At 45.3% G+C, this 15049-nt stretch overlaps 1 non-coding gene and 1 pseudogene across 1 annotated transcript; one reads left to right on the top strand and one right to left on the bottom strand.

Annotated features, from left to right (window-relative positions):
• Positions 1 to 15049, bottom strand: part of LOC122425372 — a 108119-nt pseudogene that overhangs the window by 18582 nt on the left and 74488 nt on the right.
• TRNAE-CUC lies at positions 6211 to 6283 on the top strand. The gene has a single exon. It is a non-coding gene; the product is annotated as a tRNA-Glu (tRNA).

Consider the following 15049-nt stretch of genomic DNA (forward strand, 5'->3'; position numbering starts at 1 on the left):
GAACTTATAGTTACTAGGGATGAAGGCTGAGGGGCAGGGAGTTTGGGATGGACAGGTACACACTGCTATATTTAAAATGGATAACCAACAAGGACCTGCACATGAAACTGCTCAATGTTATGTGGCAGCCTGGATGGGAGGGGAGTTTGGGGGAGAATGGATACATGCATATATATGGCAGAGTCCCTTTGCTATTCACCCGAAGCTATCACAACATTGTTAATTAACTATACTCCAATATAAAATAAAAAATTAAAAAATATATAAATCATTGCATCCATATTGGATTAACATATTCACACAAGGTGCTTGTTGGAGTCCCTTGCAGTGGTCCCCAGCCTTTTTAGCACCAGGGACTGTTTACGTGGAAGACAATTTTTCCACAGACCAATGGAGGGAGATGATGGTTTAGGGCTGATTCAAGCACCTTGCATTTATTTTTTAATTCATTTATTTTAATTGGAGGCTAATTACAATATTGTGGTGATTTTTGCCAAACATTGACATGAATCAGCCACGGAGGTACATGTGTCCCCTCCCCCCTACCCCACCCCCAACCCCCCTCCCACCACCCTCCGCATCCCATCCCTTTGGGTTACCCCAGTGCACTGGCTTTGAGCACATTGCATTTATTGTGTACTGTATTTCTATTATTGTTGAATTAGCTCCTCAGGTCTGATGACCTCAGGTCATCAGGCATTAGATCCCGGAGGCTGGGAACCCCTGCCTTAAAGTGTGGGGATAAGATTTCCCTAACGCTTTCCCCCAAAGTTATGAAGTCCTGGGCTTGCCTGATCCTTAAACTTCATTTATACAGGTATGGAAGGGTGTGGATAATTTCTAGAAAAATTTAGTAGAATATGCATAACATAGATTTTTTTCCTATTTTAATCATTTTTCAGTGCTACAGTTCCATGGCATTAAGTATGCTCACATTGTTGTATAACCATTACCACCATCATCTCCAGCACTTTTTCATCATCTGAAACTGAAACTCTGTACCCATTAAGCATTCAACATTCTCCCCAACCGCCCCCCACCCCCAGCCCTGACAATCATGATTCGACTGTCTATTTCTACCAGTTTGACTGCTCTGTGTACCTAATACAGAGAACCATACGGTATTTGTCCTTTTGGGTCTGGCTTATTTAAATTAGCATTAATGTCTTCAATGTGAACATGAAGTCACTCAGTTGTGTCCGACTCTTTGCGACCCCATGTACCGTAGCTCGCTAGGTTCCTCTGTCCTTGGGGATTCTCCAGGCAAGAATAATGGAGTGGGTTGTCATTTCCTTCTCCGAGGAGACTGGATAATTTTTATTTCTCGAATACCACTTATTTCACCCCAAATAAATTATACCTAACATCCTTTATGCTATTTAACAAACCTGTGAAGTAGATTTAAGTCACAATGTCTGAGGGGCTTAAGCAGCCACCTCTGAACTGTTGAGTCTTGTTCAGGGTTTTTCATATGATAATGAATCACCTTTTACACATTACATAGTTCATAGTCTTAAAAGTCTTTAAAAAGTAAATTACCACAGTGACCTTATGACCTAGTTAAAATTCAAATCTCCTGACAGAGGTAATGCTGAGTATTAATAAGGAAAGGGCTGTCTAAATTGAGTAGCAGATCGCATTTGATTTTGTGAGGCAGCAGGATTTCAGAGATGGGCTTCAGAATCTATTCTGCACAAAACTCTCTCTGTGTGTATTTCTGGGGTAAGAGCTCAGGCTTTTTACCAAATTCTCAGAGAGGTGTTCACGATCTCCCTAAAAATGTAATGAGCCATGTTGAAAGGGAAAATTCAATTTTCTGCAGTGTTTTTGAGGAAACAAAAGGTTCAGATATCTACATGGCGTGGTTTCTGAGGATGGCAAAAGGTCCAGTTACCTATGTGGGGTGGTGCAATGCATTGAATGCTCATGGCCCCTTAAAATTCATATGTTGGTACACTACCGTATGTAAAATAGGCAACTAGTGGGAAGTTGTTGTATAACACTGGGAGCTCAACCCAGTGCTCTGTGACAGCCTAGAGGGGTGGGATGGGGTGGAGGGTAGGAGGGAGGCTCAGGGCGGGGGGGGGCATACGGATACATATATTAATGGCCCATTCACATTGTTGTATGGCAGAAACCAACACAGCATTATAAAACAATTATCCTCCAATTAAAAATAAATTTAAGAAATTCACATGTTGGAATTTTAACCTTCAATCTGATGGCATTAAGAGGTAGGGTCTTTGAGAAGTGATTATGTTGTTTCTCATGAGTGAGATTTGGGTCCTTATTAAGAAGACCCTAGAGAACTCTCTCACCCCTTCTGCCATATGAGCACACAGTGAGAAGAAATCCATCAGTGAACCAAGGAGAGGTTTCTCACCAGATATGAAATCTGCCGACACTTTGATCTTAGACTTTCCAGCCTCCAGAACTTTGAGATACAAATTTCTGTGGCTTATAAACCACTCAGTCTAGAGTGTTCTGTTATATCAACTGAACTGACTAAGATGGGTAGGTGGGAATATTGAGAAGCTCAGGTTTATTGCTTCTGAATTCTCATGCCGCTGAGTACCCTGGTTGATGGCTGCTCTCAGCACTAGGCTGAACTGAAGAGAGGAGCTTTATTGGCCTTCTGATCACCTCCTCTAAACAATAGGTCTTTGCTTTTATTGACGTCTGTGCCTCCACAAAGTTACACTGGTTAATAGCTCTAATTGTCGCTTGGGCTGTGTGTATATATGTGTGTGTGTGTGGTCACTTAGCCTTAATTATTTTATGGTCCCAGTATGAGTGTTCACGTTTTGTAATTTCTCTTATCAGAGCCAGTGATCTCTTATCGGACCTGCAGCCTCAAAGCTCTTCCTTACTCATGAGGGTTTAAGAGCATCACACAACTTCAGGGGACACTGTTCTCCTCCATCCCCTGTCAATGACACCTCCTCGAGTTGGGCAGTGAAGCAGCCTTGTTAATTGCCAGTGCTCTCTTGTAAGTGTTGATGCCACTGAGGTCTTCACCAACACCCCTTTTTTCCCACGGTCTGTCTGCTCTTTCATATGTGTATTTATTGTGGCCTATGTGGAAAAGATCAAAGAAGAATCAAGAATAGGACCCTGGCTTCTGTGTTCCAAATTAGCAAAGTGATTGTTGGGATTTTGAAAAGATTGTTATAGTGATCAGCTAATGAGGGCATTCAGGGAGATAAATAACATCAGGAATCTTTCACAGCTAATAACTCCCTAATTTTCTCTTTCAGCCTTTCCTCCCCAGATTCTCAATGCTATGCCAATTTGGTAAGCTGATATAAATCATTCTTTCCTACCTGGAATGTTCTTCTTTGCTCTGACTGCTTGATTTCTCTACATTCTTAAGATCTCAGCTCAAGTTCCACGAAATCCATGAAGCCTTCTCTAATCTCTTCCACCCACCATGTTCCCTTTCCGAATTCAGTACCACTCAGGGTATGCAGCTCACTATTAGTGCTTACCACGTATGGCCACACTGTGTTCATTTCCTTTTTAGACATGTGTGATGGATGTGAGAGTTGGACTATAAAGAAAGCTGAGCACCGAAGAATTGATGCTTTTGAACTGTGGTGTTGGAGAAGACACTTGACAGTCCCTTGGACTGCGAGGAGATCCAACCAGTCCATCCTAAAGGAGATCAGACCTGGATATTATTGGAAGAACTGATGTTGAAGCTGAAACTCCAATAATTTCGCCACCTGATGCGAAGAACTGGCTCATTGAAAAAGACCCTGGGAAAGATTGAAGGTGGGAGGAGAAGGGGACGACAGAGGATGAGATGGTTGGATGTTATCATCAACTCAATGGACATGAGTTTGGGTAAACTCTGGGAGTTGGTGATGGACAGGGAGGCTTGGCGTGTTGCAGTCCATGGGGTCGCAAAGAGTCGGACATGACTGAGTGACCGAACTGAACTGAACTGAACTGTTGGGACAATATTTTGATATATTATCTGGGATAATTCTCCTTGCTGGTAACTTTGGTTGCTCTGCAACCCTCTCTTTCCAGTAAGGTTGAGGCAACCACTGAATTGGGGGTGCAGATTTAGAGAAACAGTTCCCAAGACCACACTCACTTCTGACTGAAGTTCACACCCACTGCAAGTTCAAGGGTTCCCAAGACCATCCACGGGTTTAATACCTCTCGAGTACTCACAGATCCCACTGAAAGCTGTTATGCTCTCCATTATGGTCTATTACAGGGGAAAGATGCAGGTTAAGACCTACCATGGGAACAGGTGGGAGGGAGAGTCCAGAAAAGTCCCAGGTGTAGAGTCTTTGGTCATCCTCCCCCACTGTCATGGACAGGGTTACTCTTCTGCCAAGGCTGTGTGATAATGAATGTGGGGGATTGCCAACCAAGAATGTTCACCTGAGCCTTGGTGTCCAGAGTTTTTGTTTGGGTTCCATGGCTCATGATGGCTCACATGGCTGACCTCAGGCTCCAGCTCCTTCAGAAACTGAGCTGACAGCACTTGCCTCAAAACCCCCTCCATAAATCACATGTCTGGTGTGGTCCAATGCCTCTGGACAGGCAGGGACATTCCTATAAGGCAGGACATTCCAGGTTTAGAGGTAAGCACCCCAGGAGCCAAGGGCAAAGACCAGACCTCTTTTGAGGCAAAGTTCAATTCCTGTGACACAGGGAGCTTTGCAGTATCTAGCTGAAGAGTAGAGACGACTTTCAGTTCCCGGCTTCCAAGATAGGCTCTCAAAGTGCACATCAAAGACAACAGCTGTGATTTCCATCTGCAGGGTTTTAGCGTGAGGAGTCAGATTCTTTGAGAGAAGTGAGGTTTGTGTGTTCTCCGGGAGCCAAAGCTGGAGGACTAGAGTTTGGCATTTATGCAGGTGAACAGTAGAACAGGGAATGAGGTAGGCTGTGACATAAGGTGGTTTCCCATCCCACAAAGAGACAATAAGAATGCCTCCTGGGCTAGGAGGAGCTCAGGAGATGGAGAGAGATAGGGAGGGGCATTGACTCGACCCACCTGTGGGGTTGAAACCAGGGGATAGAAATGAGGGCAGAAGCTCCCCAGATGCATTTGAGGATCTGGGTGCAGAAGAAACACCTACTCTTCCTTCTGCCTAGAAATCTTGGAGGAGAGCAGCTCACAAAGTTATACCGAAAAACTGCAAAGATGGAGCACATATAAGGCTTTTTGCTGCTGCTGCTGCTAAGTTGCTGCAGTCGTGTCAGACTCTGTGCGACCCCATGGACTGCAGCCCACCAGGCTCCTCTGTCCATAGGATTTTCCAGGCAAGAGTACCGGAGTGGGTTGCCATTGCCTTCTCCAAAAGTTTTCTGGGTTGTAAGCAAATAAAATTCTCACATTGAAACGACACATGTAGGACCACATGCATATCCTTTATTATGCTGCACAATCCATAGACAAACGGAAGTCTGCCCACATTGATGGTAAGAATTAGTGTTATTATTTCAAGCCACAATAGGCAATTTACATCTTTCTTGTCTTTCTTGGTTAGCTGTATAATCTCTGAATAAACATAGCTTTGGGCAATTTATAGCTGATCGTATCTGACTGCGTTTTCCTTGCTCAGATGTGGTTGATAAAACTCCCTGCCCCTTGGCCAGGCATTCACATCTCCAGTTTGGTCTCAGCCCTCCTGCGGGCCTTTATCTTCTGTTCCTCCTGCTCAGGCTATCCACCCTCCGCTAAATGGAGCTCAGTGGTTCCTAGAAGCGCTTCCCTCACTGTGTCTTTACTTGGGCTGTTGTTTCTTTCTGGCCTGACTTTCCATCTCCACTGGGCTGAAATTCCACTTCCTCTGTGAAGCCCTCCTTAATTTGTAGTGGAGGCCATTCCTTTTGAGCTTGTTGAAACACAACTTTAAATTGCTACAACCTTGGGCATTTTGGTTTGGCTATTTTAAAAGCCTTAAAAATACAATTCTTTTAAACTCAGCCATTCTACCTCTGGAAATTTATCTTCAGGAAATATTCATGATAGTGCACAGAGTCTGGCAAATATGCTCACAGTGATTCATTTTAATATACTCCTAATAAAGAAACATCCTAAATGTATGACAATCAGATTTAGGTAAATTAAAAATAGATAAGCAAACATGTATACATGTTTTTTATCACAGAATTCTCTGAAGTTAGTAAACATGATGTTGAAGATTTGGGGCCACTTTCCTCTAAACCCTGCTCCCTGGGACTTCTCTGGTGGTCCAGTGGCTAAGACTCTGTGCTCTCAATGCAAGGGACCCAGGTTCGATCCCTGGTCAGGGAACTAGATCCCATGTGCTGCAATGAAGATCAAAGATCCTGTGTGCCACAACTGAGACCTGATACAGCCAGATAAATAGATATGTAAGTAAATATTAAAAAAAAAACCCTTCTGTTCCCTGATTCAGGGCTGGTTTATGTAGATGTACTGTCCCCAGCAGCCATTTGTTTTCTACCTGTACGTGCTAAGTCGCTTCAGTCGTGTCTGACTCTTTGCGACCCTATGAACTAACTGTACCCTGCCAGGCTCTTCTGTCCATGGGATTCTCCAGGCAAGAATACTGGAGTGGGTTGCCATGCCCTCCGCCAGGGGATCTTCCCAACCCAGGGATCGAACCTGCGACTCATGTCTCCTGCATTGGTAGGAGGTTTCTTTACCACTGGGCGGCACCTGGGAAGCCCCCTGCAATGAGGCACGGACCCCTTGATCTTTGAGACTTGCCTGTGGTTGCTTGATTCAAACCTTGCTGAGGCCAGAGCAGAAGGTAAGAGAGGGACTGGGTTTCCCAAGCCCCTATTTTCGGGGCTGGGTGTGTGCACAGGTGCTGAGCTGTGGGCTGCCTGTGTATGATGCTGTGGGATCAGTCTCTCCCAGGAGGGCACAGCTCGGGAGGGAGTCCATCTTCATATTTGGTGGCTTCTTTTTCTGTATCTAATCGAGGGAGAAAATGGCATGGGCGTGAGGCTGAATCGCTGACCTGTCTGACATTAGAAGGAATTTTTTGACATGGAAAGAGGCTCTGGATTCCTTGCCGAAGGAAGTAAGCAATTCACAAAACTGCATCATGCAGTATTATTTCATTTTTTAAAAATAGAAGCCTTATATCTTTCCATATTTATACTTACATCTACACCTCTATCTCTATCTATATGCATGTAGAAAAACATCTAGAAAGAAGGCTTACCAAAATATTGACATCTGTTAGTCTAAGGGGTAGAAATGCAGTTAAATTTTGTTTGTGTGTATTAGTTTTTAAAGGTTTTGTTTTCTTTCTTTCTTTATTTTACCTCTCCCTCTCTTTTCCTTTACCATAAAGATATATATTACTAGTGTTCAGTTCAGTTCAGTCGCTCAGTTGTGTCTGGCTGTTTGTGACCCCATGGACTGCAGCACGCCAGTCCTCCCTGTCCATCATCAACTCCTGGAGTTCACTCAAACTCATCCATTGAGTCAGTGATGTCATCCAACCATCTCACCCTCTGTTGTCCCCTTCTCCTCTGCCTTCAATCATTCCCAGCATCAGGGTCTTTTCAAATGAGTCAGCTCTTTGCATCAGGTGGCCAAAGTATTAGAGCTTCAGCTTCAACATCAGTCCTTCCAAGGAATATTCAGGACTGATTTCCTTTAGCATGGACTGGTTGGATCTCCTTGCAAGTGTAATAGACATAAATAAAGATCCACCTCTGACTTCTTCTTCTGCTCACTAAACCATAGTAAGGAGCTCCTGGTTTGAGGTGTAAGAGGCCCTCAGTGGAGAGTCCGGTGGAAAGAGCCATTCATTCTGACTGGGGCTACTGGGAATGTTGTGGAGGAGGTGGCCCTTGACGGGGTGGTCCTACAGAGGAAGGGGGAGAAAGGTCACACTGTGTTGAGGGAGCAGCATCAGCGACAAAGAGAGTGGCTTTATCAAGGTGACGGTCACCTCTGGGTCTCTGAGGACATGGGTGCCCCAAATGGCTGGGAGACAAGGGGATTCATCAGACACTCACATTTAGGTCTTCCATCTGGACCTCAGGGCTGCCTGTAGTCATTCTTTGACACTTTTCTGCTCAAAAGTCCTGTCCCGAAAGGAGCTTCAGTTTCATGGGGGCAGACCCTTCTTATGAAGTTCCCCCAGCAGGTTCCTCAGTGCTGAGCAGAGGGGAGATGTCCAGTGAGTCTGCAGGACTTGAGTTGACATGAAGTCCATGAAGGCACCTGCAGAGAATACCCCGCCCTCCCCGCACGTGATCAGTCTGGAGGAAAGGTTGAGGGTGACGTATTTAAAGAGCGTCCTCCTCTAAGGCTGTTCTTGATAGAGACGTGAGGGATATTACTAGTAATTTGGTACTCTCAATAGTTAAATTTAGCTTACAAATTATTCCCTTTTTGTTCACTAGAACGGATTCAGGGATATGCATATGATAAAGTAATTCAAACTGGCTTTCTGGGAGGCTGCCTGCATGATGAACACGACATCTAGTCTACTGCCTTTATGATCCACACGGCTCAGTGAACCATTTTCCCTGATGGACCCTTTCTAGTGAATTCCCTCTCAGGCCTATAAAAGTGTGATTACAAGTCAGGGACAAAGCAAGCTGGTTGTACTACTTGGGGTCTTGTCAAATATGCCTCTGACATGGACATGCATTCGTGGTCTTGCTTCCCTCAGTGCGTGAAAAGCTGACACTGGTGACAGCTCTGAGGTGAGGGAGATGGGAACGCTGGAGAAGAGCCGTGAAGGATGCTGGCTAGTGAGTGACAGGAGAAAGCCAGGCCTGCAGGTCAGGAGAGACCCCTTCCCTCTCTCTCCAGAGCATCCCTGTGGCCACTGAGGGCGGCCATCAAGGAAACCAGGCTTATCAGTAGCGGGTGGTTCCCAGGCACTTGAAATGGAACAGGGACACCAGGTGAGGCTTCCCAGGGGAGAAGGCAGCAGCCCCTGACCCCATTCCCTCACAATAGGCCCTGGGGAGCATACTGTCAGCAGGAGTGCTCAATCCAGACAACTGGGAATTTGCACTAGCTGCCATTCCACTTCCGGAAGTGAAATGAATCCCGCTCGTCCAGCGGTGGAGTCACTTTGCTGCTCTCCTTTGTCCTACCCTGACTGCCAGAACCCGCTGGGTGCACCTGGGAAGGTTTTGAGAATGTTTCTTGCTTTATAGACGCTGGAGAAGCCTGTCTTCCTCTAAAATGATGACTTAAGGCTTTTGTTGGTGATTTGACAGGTGCACAAAGTCCTGAGAGGAAAGCTATATTCACCCGCTAACCCACATATAACCTAATTCGAGATTAATTTGAGTCACAGTCTCAATCCCAACCTATGTCAAGTGAAGAAGGATGCCTTATTTAGAAGGAAAGGCTTGTCGAGAAGCCCTTCAGTGGACTTCTGCTCAGGTTCCATGGATGGGTTATAGGCTCGTGCCCCAGCTGCGGGGGAAGCTAGGAAAGCAGGTGAATGACATGTCCACATCTGCAGTGTGATGGACTGTCCAGCGAGGAAGAGGGTTGGGGGATGGATGCTTGTAGGCAGCCGTGAGCATCTGCCATATTTCCTGGATGTCTGGTTCTCCAAATATTTGATCAGGCCATTAACAATAAAGTCCAAAACTCCAACAAATCCCATTCTTCTATCTCAGTTTGTTTCTTCTCTAGCTTGGAAGTTGTTGCTGGAATTGGAGGTCCTGGTTCTTGCCAGTGACAGGTCATTTCACCATCTCTTGTCATTTTGCCATGTTGGTAGAAACAATGAGAATCATTGTTGCCTTTCTGCCGGAGGCCTAACCAGTGGCCCCACACTTGTTTCAGCCTTCTCACTGTCTCTTTAAATAATTGTCTTTTTACTACATTGGTGTCTCCACAGCTCCATCCCCATCCATAGAGCCAGTCCTGTCTTCAGGCAGGCGGACAAGTGACTCCATGGCAGCCTGGTGATGCCAACCTTTGTGGGGTCTTCCAGCAACTGGCCCGGTTCTTTTCTTAGCCCCCTTACTTAGAGCCTGGGAGTCTGTGATTTATAAAAAGAACTCTAACTCGTGGGTGTGCACCCTTGAGGAGACATCATTGTGTTTCTCCTCCCAGTGGGTGGGTTTCCAGAAGAACTGGTGTCCATGTTGTGTTTCTGATTCACTAGTTATATTTATACCTAACAGCTTATAACACAAACCCGATTCTGATGAACCAAATAGAAATTTTGTTTTTCTCATGTAAAAAGAAGTCTGGAGAAAGGCAGTCTAGAACTGAGGCAGAATATACATAATGCTATCAGAGACTCTGTCTTTCTCATGCTTCCTGCCTTATTGTCTGTTGTGTGTGGCTGTTGGCCTCAGGAGAGCAAGATGACTCTTTCACTGAAAGAAATCACATTTGACTCCAGGCAGGAAGAAAGGGAGGATAAAGAATAGTAAAAAGGGAAAGACTTTCTTTTTCTTTTTTAAATGAGGAAACATGCTTTCTGAGAAGCTCTATGCTGTAGGTTTCTACTTACAGAACTGGGTCACATGGCTGGGGTTTCCCAGGTGGTGCTAGTGGTAAAGAAGCCGCCTGTCAATTCAGGAGACGGGGTTGAATTCCTGGGTCGGGAAGATCCTCTGGAGGAGGGCATGGCAACCCACTCCAGTGTGCTTGCCTGGAGAAGCCTATGAACAGAGGAGCCTGGCGGAAGTGTTGGACATGACTGAGTGGCTGAGCACATCAGTACAGGTCCCATGGCTACTTCCCTACCAACAAGGGAATCTGAAAGAGATAAGCTGGCACATTTACTGAATAAATCAATGTTCTCTTAGTTGAAGAAGAAGCAAGGATGGATACTGGGTGAGTAGCCAATAGTGTCTGCCACGGGAACCCATCTCTTCAGGTCAGGTGTGGTCTCCGGGAAGGGGCAGAGTACCTGAACCACAGAAAGTTCCCTGTTTCTGTATTCCCACGAAGCGTTCCAACTCTGTTGGTGAAGAACAGCTTGCAAAACTCCCACATTCCCTAGAGGGCTGGTGCATGTTTGCTTACGGCCATTTTGTAGAGTCCCTGCCTTCCTCTCAGGAGAGTTATTCAGTTCTACTTTCTGTCTGGCTCCCTCCCTCTCTGCTTTCATTCTTTCTTTCATTCCATTCTTCCTTTGTTTCATCTCTTTCTTTCTTTCCTCCCGCCCTCCCTCCCTTCCTTCTTGAAATGCTTTCTGAGTCCCTGATCTGTATCAGACAATGTCCTGGGCACTTAGAGACACAGGCCGATGTTGCCCCCTCCTCTGTTGAGCAAGATGCCAAGTGAGACCCCTGGATGTCACACAAGAATTGTGGCTGTCCACTGAGCATCACCTGCTTGGAACTAGCCAGGCAGGGGACATGTGTTTGTGGCTTGTGAAAGGTTAAAGAAATTTCTGGAAAGTGTGTCCCAACAGCCTGCAAACCTTCTGAAAGCTTGCTCTAAGAGAGAAGACACGGGCCCTGCCTCTCCCTGAAGGACGGAAGCCATCCCCAACTCTCCATCTGTTGACTTCACGCCCGTGTGTGGGAAGCTTGTTTTCCCTGTTACAGATGGCTGGACGAGCCAAGTCAACTCGACACAGCTGCGGCACAAGATGTCCCCGCTCCCCACTGCCCACTCCTACTCCCATCAGTTGGGAATCTTGCTGGTGATGGACGCAGGGGGTCAGCCCCTGGAGAGGCCAGGTTTAAAGAGGTTTATGGCAATACAGTCATCTCCATATTTAAGACTCAAGACTATTTTGAAAACTTCTCAACCTGTCAATGAGAAAGATGTCCAGGACTTTCAATTACCCATGAAGTTGGAAGGTGTCTGCTGGGGAAATGCTGAATTTAACAGGAATAACTATACTATTTTATATTGTTAATATATTTGTTATATATTTGTCTAACATGTTATACTTTTCAAAGTGCTAATGTATACTTGATCTCTTTGGACCTTTGAAAAAGTTTTAAAGTATGCGTCATATTATATATTTAAATATTGACAGCTCTTTCCCTACCACCTAAGGGGTTTCCCAGGTGGTGCTAGTGGTAAAGAATCTGCCTGCAATGAGGAGATGCCGGTGACATGGGCTCAATCCTGTGTTGGGAAGATCCCCTGGAGGAAGGCATGGCAACCCACTCCAGTATTCTTGCAGGGAGAATTCCAGGGACAGGGGAGCCTGGTGGGCTATAGTCCATATGGTGGTAAAGAGTCAGACATGACTGAGCATGCACACACTCCCAATCACCGAACAAAGGCAATAAAACTTCCATGGACACTGAATATCGATCTCTCAGGAACACTAAATCCCAAATATTTCACTTTCTCCTTTTACTTGCCTGATGAACCTGTTTTACTTATTTTTTAAAGTTCGCTTTTTTAATGCGGACCATTTTAAAAGTCTTTTTTGAATTTATTACAACATTGGGCTTGTTTTATGATTTTGTTTCTTGTCATGAGGAGTGTGGGATCTTAACTCCCCGACCAGGGATTGAACCTGCACCCCCTGCATTGGAAGGCAGAGTCTTAACCATTGGACCACTGGGGAAGTCCCATGATCCTGTGTGGGATCCTGTGTGGGATCCTGTGTGGGAACACATTTTGTGTTCCTAATTCTCATTCTGACATTTTCACATTTCTGTTACCCCAGAGTGTCCTTATTCCTGACATTGGATCTTTGCTATCCCACACTAACCCACTTTGTTTTTGCTATTTGAGTTTTAAAAAGCAATTTATTGAGGTGAAATTTACATACAACAAACTGTACACATTTAAAAGCATTAATTTACTAAGTTTTGACGTATGTATAAACCCATAAAACCATCACCACAACCAAAGTAGTGAACATATCCATTTACTTCAAACGTTGGCCTTGATTGTTTCCAATCAAAGGAAGCTTAACTAAGATATCATTTTATTTACATTTTCTGGTTCTTGAATATGTTAAGGGAGCACTCTCATTCCAGGTCTGTACTCAAGGGGCTGTCAATTCAAGCAGGACCTCAGCCTTAATAAATGATATTTATACATATTCTGTTCTTATTAGCTCTAGTTTCTGTTTCAGCAAATTCAGTCCATCTAATGTGGTAGTTGAAAGAGGACATTTCAGAGCTGGAAGATCTGAGTCCATGTCTCTTCCTTGCTTCTATCTAGATGCATGACCTTGGACAATAATGACAATCACGACACACACCTTACTGGGTTATTCTGGATCACACGAGAACCTCCTCATGCAACAGAATGTGAAAATGGAAGCTTCTGTTCAGTCCTCAAGCCATGATACATGTCATATTCCAACACCATATCAGCACACGGACAGTTTACAAAGAAAATGTCCCCAAACTGATTCATGATCTCCTAAACTTTTTCTCACCAGCTTTAAGATGATAAAAAGAATCAAGAGGTGGAGAGGACTGAGAATGTGTGAGGGAATTTTATTTTATTCTTCTTTAACAACTGAAGTGTAGTTACTTTACAACGTTGTGTTAGTTTCAGGGGGATTTTCTTGAGTGAGGACTGTTGCCATAGTGTGAACCTCCACGCCCTCTGAGGTTCCCTGGTGGCAGGTGACTCCCAGGGGATCGTTCAGAGAGCTTGGTGTGCACTGCTGCAGTTGGAAGTGCTGACTTGTGGGGGGAGACCTGATTCACTCCGAGAAAGACGCAGAGGACCAGGAGCAGCAAGAAGGTGGGTTGCCTGACTCCTGGGGACTTGCGGGATGAAGGGAGCGTGAGGACTTCTTGGAAGTCAGAGGTTGGTGGAGCTCATGCCATTTAGCATCTAGAGAAGGTAAGGAGTGGATGAAGACTCCCTGATGGAGTCCATGTGGGCACTGCAAGGGGCCATGGGTGATGCGGAGCAGTGCCTGGAGGAGCAGAACGCAGGGTCCATGTTGTGGGAGCGTGGCCAGAGGGGCCAGCACAGTGGCCTCCAGTGGGTCCAAGAAAGTACCTGTGGGGGAAGAGGTGGCTTTTAATGTTCACCTACCAGCCACGAGAGCGGAAGCTGTTGGTCACGGGGGAACCTCCTTGCCCCTCCTTACCCCTTCCTCTTGTCTCTCCCCACATGCCACTCCATGGGGGACATCATGTCACCTCTCAGAGGTCTGGGAGGGCAACAGAGAAGTCTAACCCTGAACATGTCTTATAACTTCTGAATTGGGAGATTTTGCCTCCAAACCAGCAGAAAGGTCATTGGATCTGACTGTATTCTCATCAAGGAACAGGGGAAATGTACTCCTCCCTTTTAAAGGGGAAGTAAAAGGCAAAAATAAAGTTGCATTTTAATTATATCACAAATGATACTTGCTTATCATATGAGTTACACCCTTACAGTGGAAATGTCATGTAAATCTTAGTGACTGTTCAATACACCCTCTACAGTTACCTCTCACTGGTCTCAGAACACCCATTGCAGTGGGTCTGCGGTAGGGGTGGGGACCAATAATTTGCATTTCTAACAAGTTCTTGGGTGTTCCTGACGCTGCTGATCTGATGCCCGCCCTTGGAGAACCGTAGTTCTTAAACCCTGGCTCTCCACCTTGTCTGTGTTTTAGAATCACCTGGGGGTGGGGGGCAGGATTTAAATACTGATGCTTGGGCCCCAGCCCAGAAGTTTGATTGAATTGGTGAATCTATTTCATGGATTAAAATTGGTGTGACCAATTCATAGACCAGTTCATGGATTAAAAGCTATACTGGGAGTTAGAGGAGGAATATTTACTTTTATTTTAAAATTCTGATATACCTAATTGAAGGTAGAGTCCTTAACTTTTTGTCTTATACATTTGGTATTATCTGAATTTTTAACAAAAAGCCTGTGTCACTTTATAGGGCTTTCCAGATGGCAGTAGTGGTAAAAACCTGCCTGCCAAAGCATGAAACATGAGAGATGTGGGTTCGATCCCTGGAGAGGGAAGATCCTCTGAAGGAAGGCACAGCAACCCACTCCAGTATGCTACCTGGAGAATCCCCTGGACAGAGGAGCCTGGCTGGCTGTAGTCCATGGGGTCATAAAGAGTCGGATACGAATGAAGCCACTAAGAATGCACGCATGTCACTTTATAATCAGCAGCAAACATGTGACTTCATTTTTCCCACC

Source organism: Cervus canadensis, chromosome 23, assembly GCF_019320065.1.
Source record: "Cervus canadensis isolate Bull #8, Minnesota chromosome 23, ASM1932006v1, whole genome shotgun sequence".
Taxonomy (NCBI): Eukaryota; Metazoa; Chordata; class Mammalia; order Artiodactyla; family Cervidae; genus Cervus; species Cervus canadensis.